The 20,876-nt window shown below is 41.7% G+C and overlaps 1 pseudogene; it reads left to right on the top strand.

Moving 5' to 3' along the window:
* The first annotated feature begins 13,646 nt into the window (after positions 1-13,646).
* Positions 13,647-15,099, top strand: LOC116592859 (annotated as a pseudogene).
* Positions 15,100-20,876: the final 5,777 nt, after the last annotated feature.

The following is a 20,876-nucleotide window of genomic DNA, read 5'->3' as shown; positions in this document are numbered from 1 at the left end:
AACTTACTCATGATGATTTTTTTTCAAAGATGGTTTTTATGTAGAGAGGTTTTAAAGTTTTAAGTAATCAAATCTATCAATCGTTTCTCTTGGCTATTTCTTTCATTGCCTGGTTTTGTTTTCTTCCCAAGCTTCTCACATTTGAGAAACTGATGAAGCCAAGATAGCTAGATCAGTAGAGTGAGCAAAGGGACACCAGCAAAACTGGGATGGGAGAGGCAGTGAGGGATCATATAACATGGGTTTTTAGATTTTTGAATGTATACTACAGGCAATTGATAGGACAGCGAGTCAACAGAGTGGTAAAGCAAATTAATTTGTGTGTGATGAAGGTCACTTTGGTAGCTGGATGGGGAATGGATTGGAGGAATATAAATCCAGAAGACCTATGGAGATTACCATAGTGGTCTAGGGGGGAGTGGCATGGAGTCAGAGAAATGGGACTGCGTCAGAGATAAGCACGAGAACTCAGTTCCGTGGGGCATGATGATGGGCTGGAACTGGAGAGTGAAGAGGGAGGCAGGGCTTGGTGAACAAGTCTGGGCTAATTGAAGATAGTTGAACACTTGCCCCTATGTGTTCCCCTAGATTTCTGATTTCTTATTTGTACTCCTACCTCTGTATCAGGGTAGAATGTGTTTTTAGTGGTTCAGTTGAAGCTGCGATTTTTATTCCCCTCCCCTGATAGTGATCTCACCAGTACAGTGTCCTGGGTGACCTCTCACTTCCTTGTTGATTGGTAGGTTTTCCCTTCTCCATGAGGAACCCATCCTATTTATTAGTCTCTTGTCACAGTGTTTCTTCTTTGGCTTTTATAATGCAATTGTGATGTTTGCATGTTTTGATTCATTTAGTTTCTGTAGGAAAATATTTTTAAAAGATTTTTATTTACTTATTTGAGAGAGAGACAATGAAGGAAAGAGAGCAGGAGCAGGGTGGGGGGCAGAGGGAGAAGTAGACTCCCCATTGAGCAGGGAGCCTAATGCAGGGCTCGATCCCAGGACCCTGGAATCATGACCTGAGCTGAAGGCAGATAGTTAACAGACTGAGCCACCAAGGCACTCCAAGAAAATTCTTCCTTAATCACTCTTACTACAAAGTTCTCAGCTGTTTTCTCATGAATCTATTTTGTTTATATTATTTCCACTTTTCCCCCAAGGTGAACTTAAGAATCCAATAATTAATTTCCAAGCAAATTCCATTAGGAATGTAACTAGGATTTTATTAAGCCCATAAATTAATTTCAGAAGAATTAATGTATTAATTTCTCATACATAAATATTTTTGCCTATAAATTAAAAATGCTTGTTGTTATTTTTCAGTAAATTTGGGAGCATAGATCCCACTTATTCTTCAAAATGTTTTTCCCCCCACAGAATTTTATGTTTTAGATACCTCTGTAAATTCATTTTTTGTTGTTTTTATATGGATTATTATTGATATATATGAAATAAACAAATTAAAAAAATATCCTCAATGAAGTTAGGTTATAAAGCTTACTTAAGGGGTGCTTGGGTGCCTCAGTCATTAAGCATCTGCCTTTGGCTCAGGTTGTGGTCCTAGGGTCCTGGGTTTGAGCCCTGTAATTGGCTCCCTGCTCAGCAAAGAGCCTGCTTCTCCCTCTCCCATTCCCTTGGCTTGTGTTCCCTCTCTTGCTGTGTTTCTCTCTGTCAAATAAATAAAATCTTAAAAAAAAATAAAGCTTACTTAAAAGATATGTTTTAAAAATAGATTCTCTGGGGTGCTTGGGCCCATTCAGTTGAGAGACTGACTTTTGATTTTGGCTCAGATCACGATCTCAGAGTTGTGAGATGGAGCCCCATGTTAGGCTCCGAGATCAATGTGGAACCTGCTTAAGATTCTCTCTCTCTTTTCCTCTGCATCACCCCTCTCTCCCTGTAAAAAAAAAAAAAAAAATTCTGGAGTTTTATAAAGATAAAATAGCATTGTTGTACAAAGTGATAATTTTGTCATCTTTTTAATAATCATATCTCTTCATGGTTTGTGCCAATTGCATTGTTGAGAGTTTTTGCAAAATGCTAAATGGTAATAATGATAAGTATCTTGTTTACTTGCTTTTGATACTGGTTTTAATAAGAGATCTTATTAGTTTTTCACTCTTAAGGATAATGTTGATAGTTAGCTTAAGATATAAAGTCTTACTATGTTAAAAAATCTCCTATTTCTAATTTTCCCCCAAAACAAATTTTGGGACTATAGAATGTACTTGGAATGTTATTGACTGCTTTTTTCTTTCTCCATTAAAATGATTGTTCCTATTTTCTCCTTAAATATATTCATATGGGATGTTGCATTAGTAGATCTTATAATAATGATCTTGGCATTTCTTGGCTAAATCCTACTTGGTCATTGTGAATAATTCTCTTAATTCTGCTGCTGGTTTGGTCTAATAATATATTATTTAAGATTTTACATGACTTTCCAATTTTACTATAATTTTTTTTTTCCACTTCTCACATTTTGGAATCAGGGTTATGTTGGCTTTACAAAATGAAAAATGTATTCATATATTTCTAAGCCTGGAACAATTTTAAGAGCATAGGGATTTTAGTCCCTTGAAATTTGGAAAGTACTAAATCTCAGAACTGTCTGGTGCAGGAGTTTTTGCAAAGTAATTCTTTGATAAATTTTTTAGTCTTTCACAGTAATTTGTCTGTTCAGGTTTTCTTCCTTTTCACGAGTGAGGTTTTTAAAGTGCCTGTTTCCCCAGAATCTTTCCATTTCAGTGAGATTCTGAAGTTTAAATTGTTTATAGTCTTTTACTATTTTATTCTTTCCTCCTCATCAGTAGCAAGATTTCTTTTCATGTGATTTTTTTTTCCTGATTTACTATGCCAGAGGTGTCTGCTTCACTAATCTTTGAAAGAACTGGTTTTTTTTTTTTACCTTAAAAAAAACCCTATCAAATATATTCTACATACAAAAAACCACATTTATATGTAGATATATTTAAATGCTGAAACTAAACATTTTGTTCCATCTGGAGGTGAGAAGACAATACCAGTCCCCCAGAGTTCCCCTCTCCAAAGGGCCCCTCCCTCCTTTGCTGAGGAATAAGGTCATCCTTGAATGTAGAGTACAAGTCTGGGGCATACTTGTAATATAGGTACTTTCCTCTAAACAAGATCTAATCTAGTTTTGCCACTTTTGAAATTTTTGTGAGTGGACTCATGCTCTCTAATTTTTTGTCACTTTCAGGTCTTCGAGGCTCACTGTGGTTTTTATACCTGTCGTGGGGTCCACCCTTTCCCACTACTGTATGGCACTCACATGAAGGGATACAGTTTATCCATTCTGCTTCAGAGAGACATGAAGTGTTTTCTCTCATAACTAACGCTGCCACAAATATTCTTGCACACATTTTGAGAACCTAAGCATCCTTTCTCAGCTATGTAGGAAGGGGAGAAACTTGAAGAGCATAGGATATTCGGAGTTGAAACTTACTGGATTCTATTCTTTTCTGATGGAGTTCAGCCAGTTTACACAGACACTGGAAAGGTGTGGAGACACCCCACACCCTCACCACACTTGGCACTTCCCAGGCTTTTTAATTTTTGCCAAACTGGAGAGCATGAAATAGTATCCTAGTCAGTGTGAAATCCTAGTGGCATTTTTTTAAAAAAAGATTTTATTTATTATTTGACAGAGACACAGCGAGAGAGGGAACACTAGCAGGGGAAGTGGGAGAGGGAGAAGCAGGCTTCTTGCTGAGCAGGGAGCCCTCTGTGGGCCTGGATTCCAGGACCCTGGGATCATGACCCGAGCTGAAGGCAGACACTTAAGGACTGAGCCACCCATTTTAGAGATACACTTAAGTGATTATCCGCAACAGGTGTGCATGGTTATGTGCATGGTTCAAAGACAAAGTTGCTTTTTACCTTTGCTCTCACTATGTATTAGTTTCCATCATGCCGGACCAGAATTAACCATTTTTTTATTAGTTTCGTTAACTTCCAGACCTTTTTTTTGCAAATGCAGACAGATATGATTGCACATTTTTATTTTCTTTCTATACATAAAGTGTAGCATACTGTATACAGTCTTCCCTGCTTTTTTTTCCACGTAACAGTATGACTTGAAGATCTTTGGGAATCAGTGTGTAGGTAACTTTGTTTCTCTTCTTTCTTTTCTTTTTTCTTTTGAGCAGGATAGCACATTTCATTGTATAGATTGGTTCAGATTCTACCCCACCAGTCCACTGCTGAGGGGTATTTCATTGTTTCTGAGATGCCAAAATTATAACCATTACTGCTATTTCTGCTTCTGTACCTTCGCTTGCTAACCCATGAGGAGATGGAAAAATACCAGCAGACTTTCTATAGACACTCTGTAACCACACATCCCCCACCTAGAATTGAACCTGACAAAATGGCTGCTCCTGGGCCCCCCATCCGGCTCTGGGCCGAGAGATAACAGCCATCTGGCACCCCGCGGCTTGACAGGAAGACCCCGGTCAATCCTGAGGTGACACATACCCTAGCAGCGCCAACTCAGCAATTTGAAGAATGACAGCCCTTTGACCTAACCAATATTCTGTTCCCAGCCCTTTCCCGCTCTGTAGCGCGCCAGTCATATTACAGAGTTCCTTTTTTATTTTCCTGCAGTATGTGGTGATTTGTTACAAGATACTATGATGTATGCTAAGTCCCTGCTTCCCCAAAAATAGTGTATAAAAAGTGTTGTGATCCTGAGCTCGGGACCTCTTGGCGTCACCAGCAACGACTGCGCGGAGGTCTGGGTTCGAACTTGTAATAAACGACCCTTACTGTTTGGCTTTGACTCTGGGCTCTGGTGGTCGTCTTTGGGGGGTCTCGAAATTTGGGCACAACATTTCCAGTCTTGTCATGTTAAACAATGTTACAATAACTTACTTGTAGCGCTCCTTTCCCTGAACTGGGACTGCTGGGTCAGATGGTCCAGGCATTTGAAATTTTTCCATACAAACTTGATAATCTGTGCATCTCCTTTGTGAAACAAAATCTATTGCTATTTCTCTGGGGATTATGTTCAAGTCCTAAACTACATAAGAAGCACTGAAATCTTCATGACATTGAATTTAGATATCCAAAAACATAGTGATGCTGTTTATTTCTACAAGTCTTTTTTTAAAGATACATTCTGAATGATGTGTGTTATTCTGTCTTCTGGTAGCTCATCTTTTGTATTGTGATGGTATGGGGGGGTCAGCTGATTGTTGACGGATGCCGAAATATACAAAGAATTTGTCATATGAGTAACTGACAGATTCCTTAATTTTCCATTAAGTATGTTAACTCCAAGAAGTGGGTGCCAAGACAGGAGTCTGGTGTGCTGTAGCCTGATTAGTGGAAACGCTTTGAGAGAGAGGGAGGCTGAAAGATGCACGTAGGTCACCCAGCGGAGAAAGGAGGGCGGCAGGGGCGGGGAGCATGTCAAACGTCAGTGAAGTCCTGGGGAAAGCTTAGCAAGACCACTGTTGGGGGTGGGGGGTCCTGAGATCAATGTTGCCTGTCAGGGGGCTCCCCCATCTTCCCTGATGCGCTCGGTGGTTGGCGGGAGCAGCCTGAGGACAGTATCGTTTCTGTAAGCATGTGGTGATGGATTTTAAGCAGTGGGGCTTGGTGGTCAGTTCCACACCCTGGGGTGTAAGAACACATCCTCTGGCCACCACAGTCCACCCTGGGCACTGTGCTTCTCCACACGGACTTAGGAGCAGCTCCACTATGGCGCCGGTGGGTCTTTCGTGAGGGACAACATAGCCGCCGATGGAAGTGAGTGGAGCCCTTGTCACTGGAATGATCTCAGGACTGTGGCTGCCCTCCACTGCTCCCTCCTCCAACCATTCTGAACTCCTTCACTCCCCTCAGCAAGTTTGGGTGGCTTCTCTGGTATTACAACCCAAATCCTGTTTGATGAGCGTATGAGCTCTTGATAATTATATCCTTCTTGGTCAGCTATAGTGAGTCAAGGGAAAGGCAGGAGGTGCCTGAGGTCTAGCTCTTCCTCCCCTCACTGCTTGTGTGAAAGCCCTCCCTCCTCATGCTGGATTGAGATCTTTTACCCCCACCAGGGACAGCTCTCCTTGCCCCTGGTCCCTAGTCACAGGAGTCCCAAGTATGTGACAGCCACACCTGGTAGCTCCGTAGAACCCTTGCTCTGTCTCCTGGAGAGGTTCCTGCTTGGGAGATCAGGCCCGCCAACTCTGCAGAGTACAAAATTAAGAGAATGGAAAGCACAAAATCCCACAGTGGGTCATCAGGCATGACGGTAAGCATAGCTATGCCTACTTCTACCCCTTCTTCCATTCCGGGCTGGTCTTCCATTCCAGGACCTAGTACCATGCAGAGTTCTCTGATTAAATACTCACACATTGCATTCTGAAGAATGGCACCCCACTCTTTTCAGTCTCCTCCTGTCCAGTATGGCCCTCCAGCTGAGCCTGAGTGTCCTATGAGACAGACGGTCTCTGGCTGGTTCAGTATGTGAGCCGACCAGTGGAACCCACCATCAAGGGCCTACCCACACTTCCTTCACCTTGATGTGGGCACCCTGGCCAGACACTGTTCTGGTCAGGATTCTATTCCTATAGATCAGGTCTTCCTGAAAGACTCCCTTTCCCAGGAATGACCCTGTCTTCATATCCCTGTCACACTTAGCCATGGTATGGAAAGCCTGGCCTCAGCACAGAGAGGGAGATGAGTTCCAGATCCTAACAGCTGCATCCTGACTTACAGTATCAGAGTCATTGACAGAATCACAGATCTGAGAGGCACCCACCCACCCACCTACCCACAACCATGACATAAGCTACTTTCCTGCGGTTTCCTTTTTTTTTAAATTTTAAAAAATATTTTATTTAGTCCTTTATTTATCTGACATAGAGAGAGAGAAAGAGAGAGAGAGATAGCAAGAGGAAGAAGCAGACTTCCAATGGAGCAGGGAGCCCGACACGGGGCTCGATCCCAGGATCCTGGGATCATGACCTGACCCAAAGGCAGGTGCTTAACAACTGAGCCATCCAGGTGCCCCACCTGCAATCTCTTCTTATTTGTAGTTTTTTATTTTATTTTTTTTTTCTGGACTACAATAATATTATGTAAAACTAATGATTTTTTTACTTTCTTCATTTTCATTGATTTTGTTAAATTGTGGCGGGTAGTATGTTCAGCACAATGTTAAGTAACAAATGGAGAGGATTATGAGCAGATCAGTTCTTGTTTCTAATTTTGCTAATCCAAACACCCTAGGTTTACCCTTTCCAAATTTTAAACTCCCAGTCTACTTCTAGGGTGAGAATGTAGAGTGGAAATGGGGGCAGCTGCCCAGCCCTTCATTTTGAGGTTGGATACCAGTCATTTAAAGTTAGAAATTCCAACAGGACTCAGAGGCACACACAGAACAAAGCTGTTCCACAATTTAAACCCAGCAAATATTGTTCATCTCCCACACGCCTCAAAACCTGATAAAGATGCTGTTTTCTCTATCATGGACTGTTTGCCACAGACACAGATGCCGAGGAGAAGCTGTGGGAGAGGCGGTGGCAGCCTGCATCCTGGATCCCTGGCAGTGCCAAGAGTCCATGTCTTCCAGAAGCTTCCCTTGTTGCTACAGACCAGCGGTTCCCAGACATCCCTGTGTATCAGAATCCACTGCAGACCTTGTTAAAACTGAGATTGCTGGCTTGACCTACTACCACAGAGCCCGATTCAGTAGCTGGAGGGTGGGCCCCAAGAATTTGCATTTTTAATAGGCTTCCAGGCCAGGGTGATTCTGCTGGTCTCCTAACTGCTTATAGAGAACAATGATGGTAGACCCCACACCTGCAGAGAACAGAAGGTCATTGCCTTCGCTTACCAGGCTCTCTGCAGACATAATCCTTAATGAGGTCTGGGTGGCCCTTCGCTTTTGCTATAGCCGGTGCAAGGAAAGTGGCTTAGTGTGGTGGTCATGGATGTGTGCCTCTTAGATCTATGACAGTATCCGTGACTCTGATAATCTTCCTATGGACCCAGCTGCTGGGCTCTGGAATTCACCTCTTTCTCTGTGCTGCTTTTTATGGAAGGAGCCACTTGCCTGGATAAAGCTGCCATAATTGAACTCACCAGCCAACATCAAACACAATGTGGTCTCAGGCTTAAAAGCCGGAGCCTTAGCAGGCAGAAGCTGGCCTTCTACAAGCCTCTGCAAACACGTTCTGGTTGCGGAAAGAAAGCCTCTCGAGTGTGTCTCTATCATTCAGGCTAACAACTCTGTCTTTTATTGTGAGTGGTTAGTCAGGTTTTGTAGGTGGTGATTACAACATTTGGATTTACTTATTTTTTTAATTTTAAAAATTTATTTTATTTTTAAAGATTTTATTTCTTTGACAGCGAGAGTTAGAGAAAGGGAACACAAACAGGGGGAGAGGGAGAAGCGGGCTTCCTGCTGAGCAGGGAGCCGGATGTGGGCCTTGATCCCAGGACCCTGGGATCACGACCCGAGGCGAAGGCAGCCACCTAATGACTGAGCCACCCGGGCATCCTACTTCTTTTTTTCTTTTCTTTTTTTTTTTAAAGATTTTTTTTTATGGGGTGCCCAGGTGGCTCAGTTGTTAAGCCTCTGCCTTCGGCTCAGGTCATGATCCCAGGGTCCTGGGATCGAGCCCTGCATTGGGCTCCCTGCTCAGCAGGAAGCCTGCTTCTCCTTCTCACACTGCCCCTGCTTGTGTTCCCTCTCTTGCTGTCTCTCTCTGTCAAATAAATAAATAAATAATTTTTTAAAGATTTTATTTATTTATTTGAGAGAAATTGAGCACTGCAGGGGGAGCAGCAGAGAGAGAGAGAGGGAGAAGCAGGCTTCCCACTGAGCACGGAGCCTAATGCGGGGCTCGATCCCAGGATCCCAGGATCACGACCCCAGCCAAAGGAAGATGTTTAACCAACTGAATGACCCAGAAGTCCTAGATTTATTTCTATAAAACTGTTTCTATGTCCCTCTTCCTGGCCTTTCTTGCCATTCTGTGGATTCATTATGCTCATCCCCATTCTACTTCTCCCTTCTAATCATCTGGAGTGATTATTCTGTTTTTATTCTGTAGTGATTACCCTAGAACTCCAAACATACTTACCTACAACAAAGTCAAAAGTTAATCAGTATTGTTAGTCTCCTTCTGAACAGTGCATTTTAACCCCTGCACTCTTCTCCCGATGTTTATTTGCTCATTAGCCAACACATTAGTTCTACCTTATTTTAAAGTCTAAAGTTTAGACAAGATTTTTGTTTAACCAGTGTTTGTTTGGATTTACACATATGCTGTGAGATATTTTATTTCCTCCTAAAATGAAGCCTCCAAACTCATTCTCTAAAAAGTTTAACAAGAGTCTATGTATAAAAGATTGTTTGTTTTTCCATGAAAATGTCTTAATTTTGCCATCATGTTGAAGTGATATTTTTACTGGGTATACTTCCTAAGTCATCAGTAATTTTCTGTCAGAAATTCGAAAATGCTATTCCACCCTCTTCGGGTTTCCATTTTTAGCTGGGAGATGTCAGCTGCCACCCTAATTGTTTTCTGTGCGATTTATTATTTCTCTCTGTCAGCTTTCAAGATATTTTTCTCTTCTACTGTGATGTGCAGTTTGATCGTGACCAGTTTAAGATGTAAGTTTATTTTTTAATTTTTTCCTCTTGGTCATGTTTCACTAGTCTTTCTAAGTCTGAGCAGTTGAGTTTTACATGGATTTGGCCAAATTTCAGCCATTACCTTGTCAAATACTGTACCTTCCCCTTTGTCTCTATTATCTTTCTGTGGAACTCCAACTGGACACATAATCAACTCTCTCCCCTTCCTCTATTCTTGTAAACCTCTTTTCCACTTTTTTTTTCTTCTTGTCCCTCTGTGCTACATTTTACATAATTTTACATAATTTCTCCAGTTCTATCTTTGTTTACTAACCATCTGTTCAGATGTGTTAATCTGCTAACTTATTATTATATAGACATTTTTTTCTAGGAGCTCCTTTTTGGTTCTTTTTCAAATATGTTTGGTTATTAGTGATAGCAGTCTTACCTTCTCCTGTATTGTACTTTCAGTAACTTGGTTTGGCAGTCCTGAAATTTTTAGTTAACCCTAAAACTGGGACAATATATGGATAGATCTAATCCATATCTTTTGTATTGTGGTAAAATATAAAATATAAATGGTATAAAATTTGCCATTTAGCCATTTCTAAGTGTAGAGTTTAAGCACATTCACCTTGTTGTGCAATGATCACCATGGTCCATGTCCGTACCTTGCTCATCGTTACAAATTGAAACGTTGCACCCATTAAACAATAGCATCCCACTCCCGACTTGTCCCCTCTCCCTGGCCCTTGGCAAACACCATTCTACTCTGTCTTTGTGAATTTGGCTATTCTATATAAGGTATCTACAGAAGTGGAATAATTACATTTGCCTTTTCATGTCTGGTTTATTTTATTTAGCATAATGTTTTCAAGGTCTATCTCTGCTAGGCTTATGTCAGAATTTCATTCCTTTTTAAGGCTGAATAATATTCCATCATATATATATATATATCTGTGTGTGCTTGTGTGTGTATATACATATATATATATATATATATATATATATATATCATGTACATTTTTTAATTTATCCATTTGTCTCTTTATGGATATTTGTGTAGTTTGCTACCTTTGGCTAGGGTGAATAATGCTACCATGAACATTGTTATAAAAACACATGTTCAAAATAATCCTAAAATTTATATGGAACCAGAAAAGACGCAGCATAGCCAGAGGAATGTTGAAAAAGAAAGCCAAAGTTAGGGGTATTACAATCCCAGACTTGAAGCTCTATTACAAAGCTGTCATCATCGAGACAGTATGGTACTGGGACAAAAACAGACACATAGATCAATGGAACAGAATAGAGAGCCCAGAAATTGACCCTCAACTCTATGGTCAAATAATCTTTGACAAAGCAGGAAAGAATGTCCAATGGAAAAAAGACAGCCTCTTCAACAAATGGTGTTGGGAAAATTGGACAGCCACATGCTGTCCACATGAAACCGGACCATTTCCTTACACCACACACAAAAATAGACACAAAATGGATGAAAGACCTTAATATGAGACAGGAATCCATCAAAATCCTTGAGGAGAACACAGGCAGCAACCTCTTCAACCTCAGCCACAGCAACTTCTTTCTAGAAACATAGCCAAAGGCAAGGGAAGCAAGGGCGAAGGTGAACTATTGGGATTTCATCAAGATCAAAAGTTTTGCACAGCAAAGGAAACAGTCAACAAAACCAAAAGACAACTGACAGAATGGGAGAAGATATTCCCAAGTGACATATCAGATAAAGGGCTAGTATCCAAAGCCTATAAAGAACTTATCAAACTCAACACCCAAAGAAGAAATAATCCAATCAAGAAATGGGCAGATGACATGAACAGACATTTCTGCAAAGAAGACATCCAGATGGCCAACAGACACATGAAAAAATGCTCCACATCACTCGGCATCAGGGAAATACAAATCAAAAACCACAAAGAGATACCACCTCATACCAGTCAGAATGGCTAAAATTAACAAGTCAGGAAATGACAGATGCTTGTGAGGTTGCGGAGAAAGGGGAACCCTCCTACACTGTTGGTGGGAATGCAAGCTGGTGAACCACTCTGGAAAACAGAATGGAGGTTCCTCAAAAAGTTGAAAATAGAGCTACCCTATGACCCAGCAATAGCACTACTGGGTATTTACCCTAAAGATACAAATGTAGTGATTCAAAGGGGCCCATGCACCCGAATGTTTATAGCAGCAATGTCCAAAATAACCAAACAATGGAAAGAACCTAGATGTCCATCAACAGATGAATGGATAAAGAAGATGTGGTATATATATATGTATATATACATACACACACACACACACACACACACACACACACACACACAATGGAATACTACACAGCCATCAAAAGAAATGAAATCTTGCCATTTGCAATGATGTGGATGGAACTAGAGGGTATTATGCTGAGCGAAATAAGTCAATCAGAGAAAGACAACTATCATATGATCTCCCTGATATGAGGAAGTGGAGATGCAACATTGGGGGTTTGGGGGGTAGGAGAAGAATAAATGAAACAGGATGGGATCAGGAGGGAGACAAACCATAAGTGACTCTTAATCTCACAAAACAAACTGAGGATTGCTGGGGGGAGGGGGGTTGGGAGAAGGGGGGTGGGGTTATGGACATTGAGGAGAGTATGTGCTTTGGTGAGTGCTGTGAAGTGTGTAAACCTGGCGATTCACAGACCTGTATCCCTGGGGATAAAAATATATGTTCATAAAAAATAAAAAATTAATAAAAAATATACAGCTACTAAAAGATTAAAAAAAAAAGACTATTAAGATCTTAAAAAAATTTAAAAAAATTAAAAAAAAAACCCCAAAACTTATGCAAATATAAGCTTGGTATTAAGGATTTAGTGAGTGAAATCCTTTATCTTTTGCTTTTGCTTTGGTTTTGCAGAAGCCTGAGTCAATAAAGACTAGAATCCATATTGTCTCTCTCTGAAGGAATGTGTGTGAGTGAGTGTGTGTGTTTGTGTGTGTAATTTTAATTCACAGAGGATGGTGTAGCCCTTAGAGGGTTTGACTTTATGCCAGGGTCTCCCATCTGTGTATCTCAGGTTTTGTCCTTGATTACACATCTTATCTCCATTATATATGACATCCTTTAAAACTCACAGTGTAGGCCAGTAGCTGATGACCTAAGTCCTGAGGGCAAATGGTGCTACAAAGCTCACTTATCTTCCTGAATCTGTTCTTTTTATTCTGTTTGGCCTTTCGCGATTTCTATTACCACCTAGCCAGCTGAACGATGCATTTAAAGGCTCAAGCCCTGTATTTCATTTAGCATTTTGTATGTTATTCTGAGATGTCTCTCTGGACTTCTCTTGTCATAGTCTCATTGTTAGAAGTATGAGAGTTCTATTTACTTATTTGTAATTCACAAATATCTGCTTTTAACATTATCATTTCCTCCTTTCCTGATGTTTTTGTTCATTTTTAGAAATGAAATGCTTAGTTACTCTAATTACATGATTTTCTATTTAATAATGACAGCTTCTACAAGGTTTGACTTTAGGTAAAGGGTAACCTTTTTCCATTCAGTTTGATAAATATTGTTCTCATTTTTGCTATTTTCTAAATAGCATGTAATTATAATTTTTATTTCTTCGTCGAACCAATCCTTATTTAATAGAATGTTGTTTAATTTCCAAGGGGTTTTCTCACATTGTTTTGATTACACTTTGTGATTACACTAGCTTTAATGCAATGTTGCCAGAGAATATGGCCTCTACAATTTCTACTGTATAATTAAATTCTGTAAACGCCACATGAATGCTTACAAAGGTATATTTTCTCTTTGATGTTAATATAATTACATATATATTTTATTAATTTTTTCACACTGTGTAAATTATTAAATCTTCTACATCATTTTCTTCCTTTCACTTCCTATTCTGTTGAAGGCTGACAGAGGGACATTGAAGGCTTTCCCAAGAATTGTGTATTTGTAAGTTTCTCATCTAATATATAAAAGTTTCTTCATATTTTTACCTTATATTTTCCAACCTTAAAATGTGTGATTCTGGAAGGTGCTGTGTAATCGCTGAGCAGTTGAGGCCCTCGGAACAACGAAAATGCCGGATTACCTCGGTGCCGATCAGCGGAAAACCAAAGAGGAGGAGAAGGATGACAAGCCTATCCGAGCTCTGGATGAGGGGATATTGCCTTGCTGAAAACTTACGGTCAAAGCACTTACTCTAGGCAGATAAAGCAGGTTGAAGATGACATTCAACAGCTTCTCAAGAAAATTAATGAGCTCACTGGTATTAAAGAGTCTGATACTGGCCTGGCCCCACCAGCACTCTGGGATTTGGCTGCAGATAAGCAAACACTGCAGAGTGAACAGCCTTTGCAGGTTGCAAGGTGTACGAAGATAATCAATGCTGACTCGGAGGACCCAAAGTACATTATCAATGTGAAGCAGTTTGCCAAGTTTGTGGTGGACCTCAGTGATCAGGTAGCACCTACCGACATTGAAGAAGGGATGAAAGTTGGGGTGGACAGAAATAAGTATCAGATTCACATTCCGCTGCCTCCCAAGATTGACCCAACAGTCACCATGATGCAGGTGGAAGAAAAACCTGATGTCATTTACAGTGATGTGGGTGGCTGTAAGGAACAGATTGAGAAACTTCGAGAAGTAGTTGAAACCCCGTTACTTCATCCAGAAAGATTTGTTAACCTTGGCATTGAGCCTCCCAAGGGTGTGCTGCTCTTTGGTCCACCTGGTACAGGCAAGACCCTCTGTGCTCGGGCAGTTGCTAACAGGACTGATGCTTGCTTCATTCGAGTTATTGGATCTGAACTTGTACAGAAGTACGTCGGTGAGGGGGCTCGAATGGTTCGTGAGCTCTTTGAAATGGCCAGAACGAAAAAAGCCTGCCTCATCTTCTTTGATGAAATTGATGCTATTGGAGGGGCTCGTTTTGATGATGGTGCTGGAGGAGACAACGAAGTGCAGAGAACAATGCTGGAACTGATCAATCAGCTGGACGGTTTTGATCCTCGAGGTAACATTAAAGTGCTGATGGCCACTAACAGACCAGACACCCTGGATCCAGCACTCATGAGGCCAGGGAGACTGGACAGAAAGATTGAATTCAGCTTACCTGATCTAGAGGGTCGGACTCACATTTTTAAGATTCATGCTCGTTCAATGAGTGTCGAAAGAGATATCAGATTTGAATTGTTAGCGCGACTGTGTCCAAATAGCACTGGTGCGGAGATTAGAAGTGTCTGCACAGAAGCTGGCATGTTTGCCATCAGAGCACGGCGAAAAATTGCCACCGAGAAGGATTTCTTGGAGGCTGTAAATAAGGTCATTAAGTCTTACGCCAAATTCAGTGCTACTCCCCGCTATATGACATACAACTGATCCCGAAGGCTTTCATGAAAACTTCCTTTCACTGGAATACTAACTTTATTAAATATCCTTGTTAATAACAAGGACACACACAAAAATAAAGCGTTTCAAATTGTATGTTTTTTTCAGATGTCTTTGTAGTACAATAAAAAGTGGTATCTGATGTCGTCAGGCAGAAAAAAAAAAAAATGTGTGATTCTTTTCTCCTCACTCTGGAATTAATATTTTATTAATTTAAAATGTCCTTTTTGAAACACTTTTTGTTTTGAATTCTTTTTCTGATACTATTATTGTCAGCATTCATGAAGTATGTTTGTTTACCTGGGCTCAAGCCTTCCTTTTTTTGAGATATAATTTACATACTATACAATTTACCCACGAAAGTATTCTGTTCCCCAGTTGCCGTATATTTACACAGTCATACAACCATTGTCATAATCTATTTTAGAATTGGTCATTAACCCAAAAAAGGAGTTCCACACCCATTAGCATTTCCTCCCCTAGTGAGGGGCTAAAATTTTCCATTACACTATAAAAGCACGTGCCCGCGTGCACACACACACACACACACACACACACACACTATTATTTCCATTTCTCTGGAAAATCCTGACTCATACGTTCATAATTTCTCCAAATATTTCCATTCCTCTGTTTCTTCTCAAGTCTCATTTGGGGTTTCTATTATTCCTCTTGTATGAGTCAATAATTATTATATTCACGCTGCATCACAATCCACCCCCAAATGCAACAGTACTTAATCATCACGTATGTCTCACTCAAGTGTTCTCAGAGCGGCTGGGATGTCTCTGCTTGGTCTGCAGGTCTGAGTGTTGGTAAGATCAGCCCCACATATCCCTTTTAGAGGCATGGATATCAAGGACAGACCTTCTCTGTAGTGATGTGGTTCAGGAAACAGGAGGATGATCCAAACAGGCAGGCATATATCAAATTGTGACCATGTCACATGTGCTAATATCTCATCGAGCAAAGTTAAGTCAAATCATGGTGAGCCTGGATGCCACAGCCAAGCTATGGATATATAACTGGTGCAGGAGAATGAAGCATTGGGTTAATGCTTCCATATCTCACAGCTGGTCTTCTTTGTCACACATGTGAAATGCACTCACTCTCACCCCGAGACCCCCCCAAAAATTTCTTCCAATCTAGCATCATGCTCGAAGGTCCGAAAATTGTGCTATTATTGGAACTTGAAGACTATCTGTGAACAATACTTTGTCTTCCTCTTCGGAGTACAGACATGATCGAAAATTTGTACAAGGAGTCAGAAATATTAGTTTCATTTCAAGCACAATGAGATCAGGAAATAGGACTTTGGGGGGATTTCCTTAAAAAAGCTACAGACCTCACTATGGAGTGTCGACTGTGTCACACAGTTACCATTGAGAGCGAAGCTACCTGGAAAGAAAGGTCCCGGGGTGCTGGTGGGACTGAGAGGCAAGGGACAAGGCTGAGCCCCACACCCTGACCCAGTGGTTTTCAAAGTGTGGTCCCTGGGACAGCCATAGCAATAAGAACCACCCGACAACTTATTAAAAGTGAAAATTAACAGTCTCCACTCAGACCCATTGACTCAGAAACACAAGTGTGTTGGGGGGAGAAGAGGGGACAACCATCTGTGTTTTAACAAATCCTCCAGGTGATTCTCCTGCCAAAATTCGAGAAACATGATTTGTACACAGCAGTTCTAAGACTGGCCACACATTGGAATCGCTGAGGAAATATTTAAAAGTATTTCCTGCCATTCCATGAGAAGAGGCTTGGGTCCACATGATATTTGTTCCTTTGGCGGCATCCAGGTTCCCTGCTGTCCATCTGGGAAGTGGGCTTGTTCATTGCTGGTCTCCTATGAAGGAGCCCTGAACATGTGACTCACAGTCCCAAGTGCCCCTGAGTTCAGTGGGAACGGTGATGGTGGGCAGAAAAGGGCCCTGGGTTCAGAATCAGATGACCTGACTTTGAGCCCCAGCTTTGCCTTTTCCTGGCAATGTGGCCTTGAACAAACCACCGAAATTCTGTGCCTTGATTTCCTCTTTATTAAAATTCAACTGCCTACTTTCTAGAGTACTTGAGAGAATCCAACGTGGGGCAATATAAGGAAAGTGCTTTGCCAACTAAAAAGCGTTGAGACCCTGTGTAAACACTTACTCTTTTTTATGCAAGACATTTGACTAGTCAGCAGCTTCCGCGCATGCCCCGGGAGGCTTGGCCATGGAGGCCTGGCTCTCCAGATCACTAAAGGTCCCCCAGGGAGTTGTCTGTTTGTTCTCCTAATTTGAAAGTAGCCTCAGGATGGTTGCTGCCCACGACGCCATGATTCACCTTTCCCCTTACCACAGAACCCTCACTGGGCCTTTTAATTCCTAGGCCTCCGCTCAGTCCCGCGTGCCCCTTAAACTTTGTCCCTGGCTGCTTATTTCTGCAGTGTGAGCAACCAGCTGTAGTCTCGAGGCCTCTTTGAGCCATTTTGCATGGCTGTGCTGGGTGATGGCACACAGAACTTTCTCGCCTTACCTGGTGTATGCGGAGATACCCAGGGAGGCAGTGAGAGCAAGATTCTCTAGAACCTTCCCATCCTCTGAGTGGCTGCAGGGACATCCCCACCCAACACACAGCACAGAGGGTTTGGGGACAAGGGTGAGTCCAGAGCTCCTTCTCATAGGGAGAGGAACAGTGCACTGAGGAAAGAATGAGGGACATTCCAGAGGCCCAGAAGGGACGGCCAAGAGTTGAACTCAGGTGTCTGAGCCACCAAGGTCCATGTTCTTGACTTCATATCTTCTTCTCGAAGTGACTCTCCAGGGTCATGATTTAGTGCGGAGACCACGATCGGTACCACTTCAATCAGAGTGTCCCTAATGACACACAGATGGAGGGTAAGCTGGTGTCCTTTCTGTGGGATTGGTTTGTATTGCCCAAGCAGGACCGCTGATCTAGGGTGATGAGTATGTGGTTGAAAATCAGCCTCTGATCATGTAGGTGTTGTGGTGAACATCAGAGGTGAAGACAGAGGTCAAGAAGGTGGAAGGAGCCGAGATGTCCTTCAACAGATGAACGGATGAAGAAGTCGTGGTTCAGATACACAGTGGACTATTACTCAGCCCTCAGAAAGGATGAATGCCCACCATTTGCAGCGATATGGAGGGAACTGGGGGGGATTATGCTGAAGGAAATAAGTCAAGCAGAGAAAGACAATTATCATATGGTTTCACTCACATGTAGAACATAAGGAATAATGAGGAGGACCGCAGGGGAAGGGAGGGAAAACTGAATGGGAAGAAATCAGAGAGGGAGACAAACAATGAGATACTCTGGACTGTGGGACCCAAAGTGAGGGCTACAGAAGGGGGGGGTGGGCAGATGGGATAACAGGGTGACGGGTATTAAGGAGGGCACAGCTGTGATGAGCACTGGGTGTTGTCCACAAGTAATGAATCATTGAACACTACATCAAAAACTAATGATGTGCTATATACTGGCTAATTGAACATAATAATAAAAAATTATTATTAAAAAAAAGAGTGTGTAAGAAATTGTTCTTGCCCTCAAAAGATTGCTGGAAAATATGTATGATAAATTTCCCTCTCTTTCTGTCCCTGTTTCTCACATGTGTGTGCATATGTATATAGTCAGGGGAACTGGTGTTTCCACCAGATACATATTCATACACATACACTCATGCCTGTATATGTGTGTGTATACACTTATTTGTATATGTAGTGTAGTGTATATATATGTCTATATATATATATATGTAGTGTATATATATGTATATATATTGATTCTTATTATTTGCAGTAATATTCTGTAAAGCCAGTGCAAACACTCAACTGTTGCTCCAAGGGGAACCCAGAGTTAGGTTCCTGCAAGCCTTTGGTCACATTCACATCAACTCATCAGTACATAACCTTGTTTTTCATAGGTGTATCTGCTTTAAGACATCTCATTTACTGTATGTTGTTGATCCATTAACATTGAACTCACGGACAACAGCACTGTAACTCATGCCTCAGTGAAGCTTATCTAACATACTGATTTTCTCCCTGAGGTACATCACCGCCTTACTGTGCTTATGAACACCAAACAGCACTTCGGTGCTGGGCTTGGGGTCATTTTAAACAGCACAGTTACCAAAAAAAGTAAAAAAAATGTGCAAAATGTAGCACGACGTAGCCTGTGAGAAGGACACTTGTTTACCAAATGAGAGCAGAAATGAGGCAGAGTGCTGTCTTGTTCGACCTTAGCCGAGAACATGCGTGTCAAGAGACACATTTTCTTCTTTCTGCACATCTGCACATGTCTGCTAATTACTGTGGAGGTGCTGTGGGTATTGATCTGGGGTTACAAATAAATTTTAGCAAGTAGGCGGATTTGCAAATAATAAGGATGGAATGCATACATGTGCCACAGATGGATGGATGAATAGATATTATGTTCAGGTAGTTCAGTTACCAGTAAGTGAACCTAACAAGGTAAAAAATAATTTGTGGCCAGGGTACCCTGGTTATCAGCTGAACTACAAAATGCAGGTAGTGAAGGGGGTGCAGATCCATTGACGGAGAGGTTTGAGTGTGGCTGGGATTTCCTCTGGCTCGGTCTCCCATCTTGGCTGCAGTCTGTTCCCATGCATGCTGCTTTCCCCACATGGTCCAGGACACGGTGACTGATGAGTTCTGTATTTTGCAGCTTGCTGGTTTGGCTATCAGAGTCCCTCTTTGGCTTGTTTCACCATTAGGCCAATCAACTGAGAGTGGAAAAAGGATGGGAGGAGATGTGGCTGGTTTGAACTTGATGTCATCAAGGAGACTGCATTTGTAAGACAATATAGCACTCCTCATTTAAGCATCATGTCTGGAACTATAGGGGAAGAAGCTCTGGGGAAAGAAGATACTTTTCCCAGTGGAATGGAGGGATTTGGGGAAGACCTAATAATTTATATCCATATTGGCACAAATAAAATGCTTTAAAAAGAGCTAGTATAGCTAAGGCAGGGGCATGACAAGATTCCCCTGACTATACCCCTGGCATGGAAAGAGCAAAGAAAGACTTGTCCCATGCAGCTGGGGTCAGAGGCAACATCGTGGAGGAGGTAGCATGGGGCTTCTCCTTGGTTGATGAGTAGGATATGAAGGATTATGGTGTGGAAGCAAGACCATCTTCCTGCAGTTTACAAGCAATAGCTCTTGGAGACAGGAGGATATGATGCATGCGCCTGGGTGGCTTAGTTGGTTAAGCATCTGACTCTTGATTTCAATTCAGGTCATGATATCAGGTTCTTGAGATCAAGCCCTGTATCAGCCACTGTGCCTGATGCAGAGTCTGCTTGAGATTCTACCCTCTCCCTCTGCCTCTCTGTCCCCACGTATGCTCTCTCTTTCTCCAATAAATAATAAAATCTTAAAAAAAAAAAAAAGGATACGGTACAACAAGCCAGTCTACAGGGTTTGAATTCTGTATTTGTAATCTATTAGCTATTTGAGTGTAATTTTTAAATTTTTACTTCTTGTAAATTGCAGGGGTTGGGGAGCAGGATGCTCTCTCCCTCCTGGTGGCATTAAAGAGCTGAAATAAAATCACACCTTTGGGGGCTGGCAGAGTAAGCAGTTGGTCATGTTATTTATCCAGCTACTTAGTGGCAGGTGTGTGACTCGAACCCAGAACTCCCGACTGAGAGGTTAGGTCCCTTTCTACTGCAGGATCTAGCTCCCTGAACTATTAATCTCTTAGAATCACTGCCTCCTCCTGACCTGATCTGATCCTACTGCCCAGTGGCTCCCAGGAGAGAGGGACTGCCTTGGAGGGCACCCTTGCTCCTTTCCTCCCTCATTTCAGACACATTAGTGATGAGGCTGGAGATAATCAAAATGCTGACT

Source organism: Mustela erminea, chromosome 6 (assembly GCF_009829155.1).
Source record: "Mustela erminea isolate mMusErm1 chromosome 6, mMusErm1.Pri, whole genome shotgun sequence".
Lineage (NCBI taxonomy): Eukaryota > Metazoa > Chordata > Mammalia > Carnivora > Mustelidae > Mustela > Mustela erminea.
This window is presented reverse-complemented; position numbering and strand designations above follow the sequence as displayed.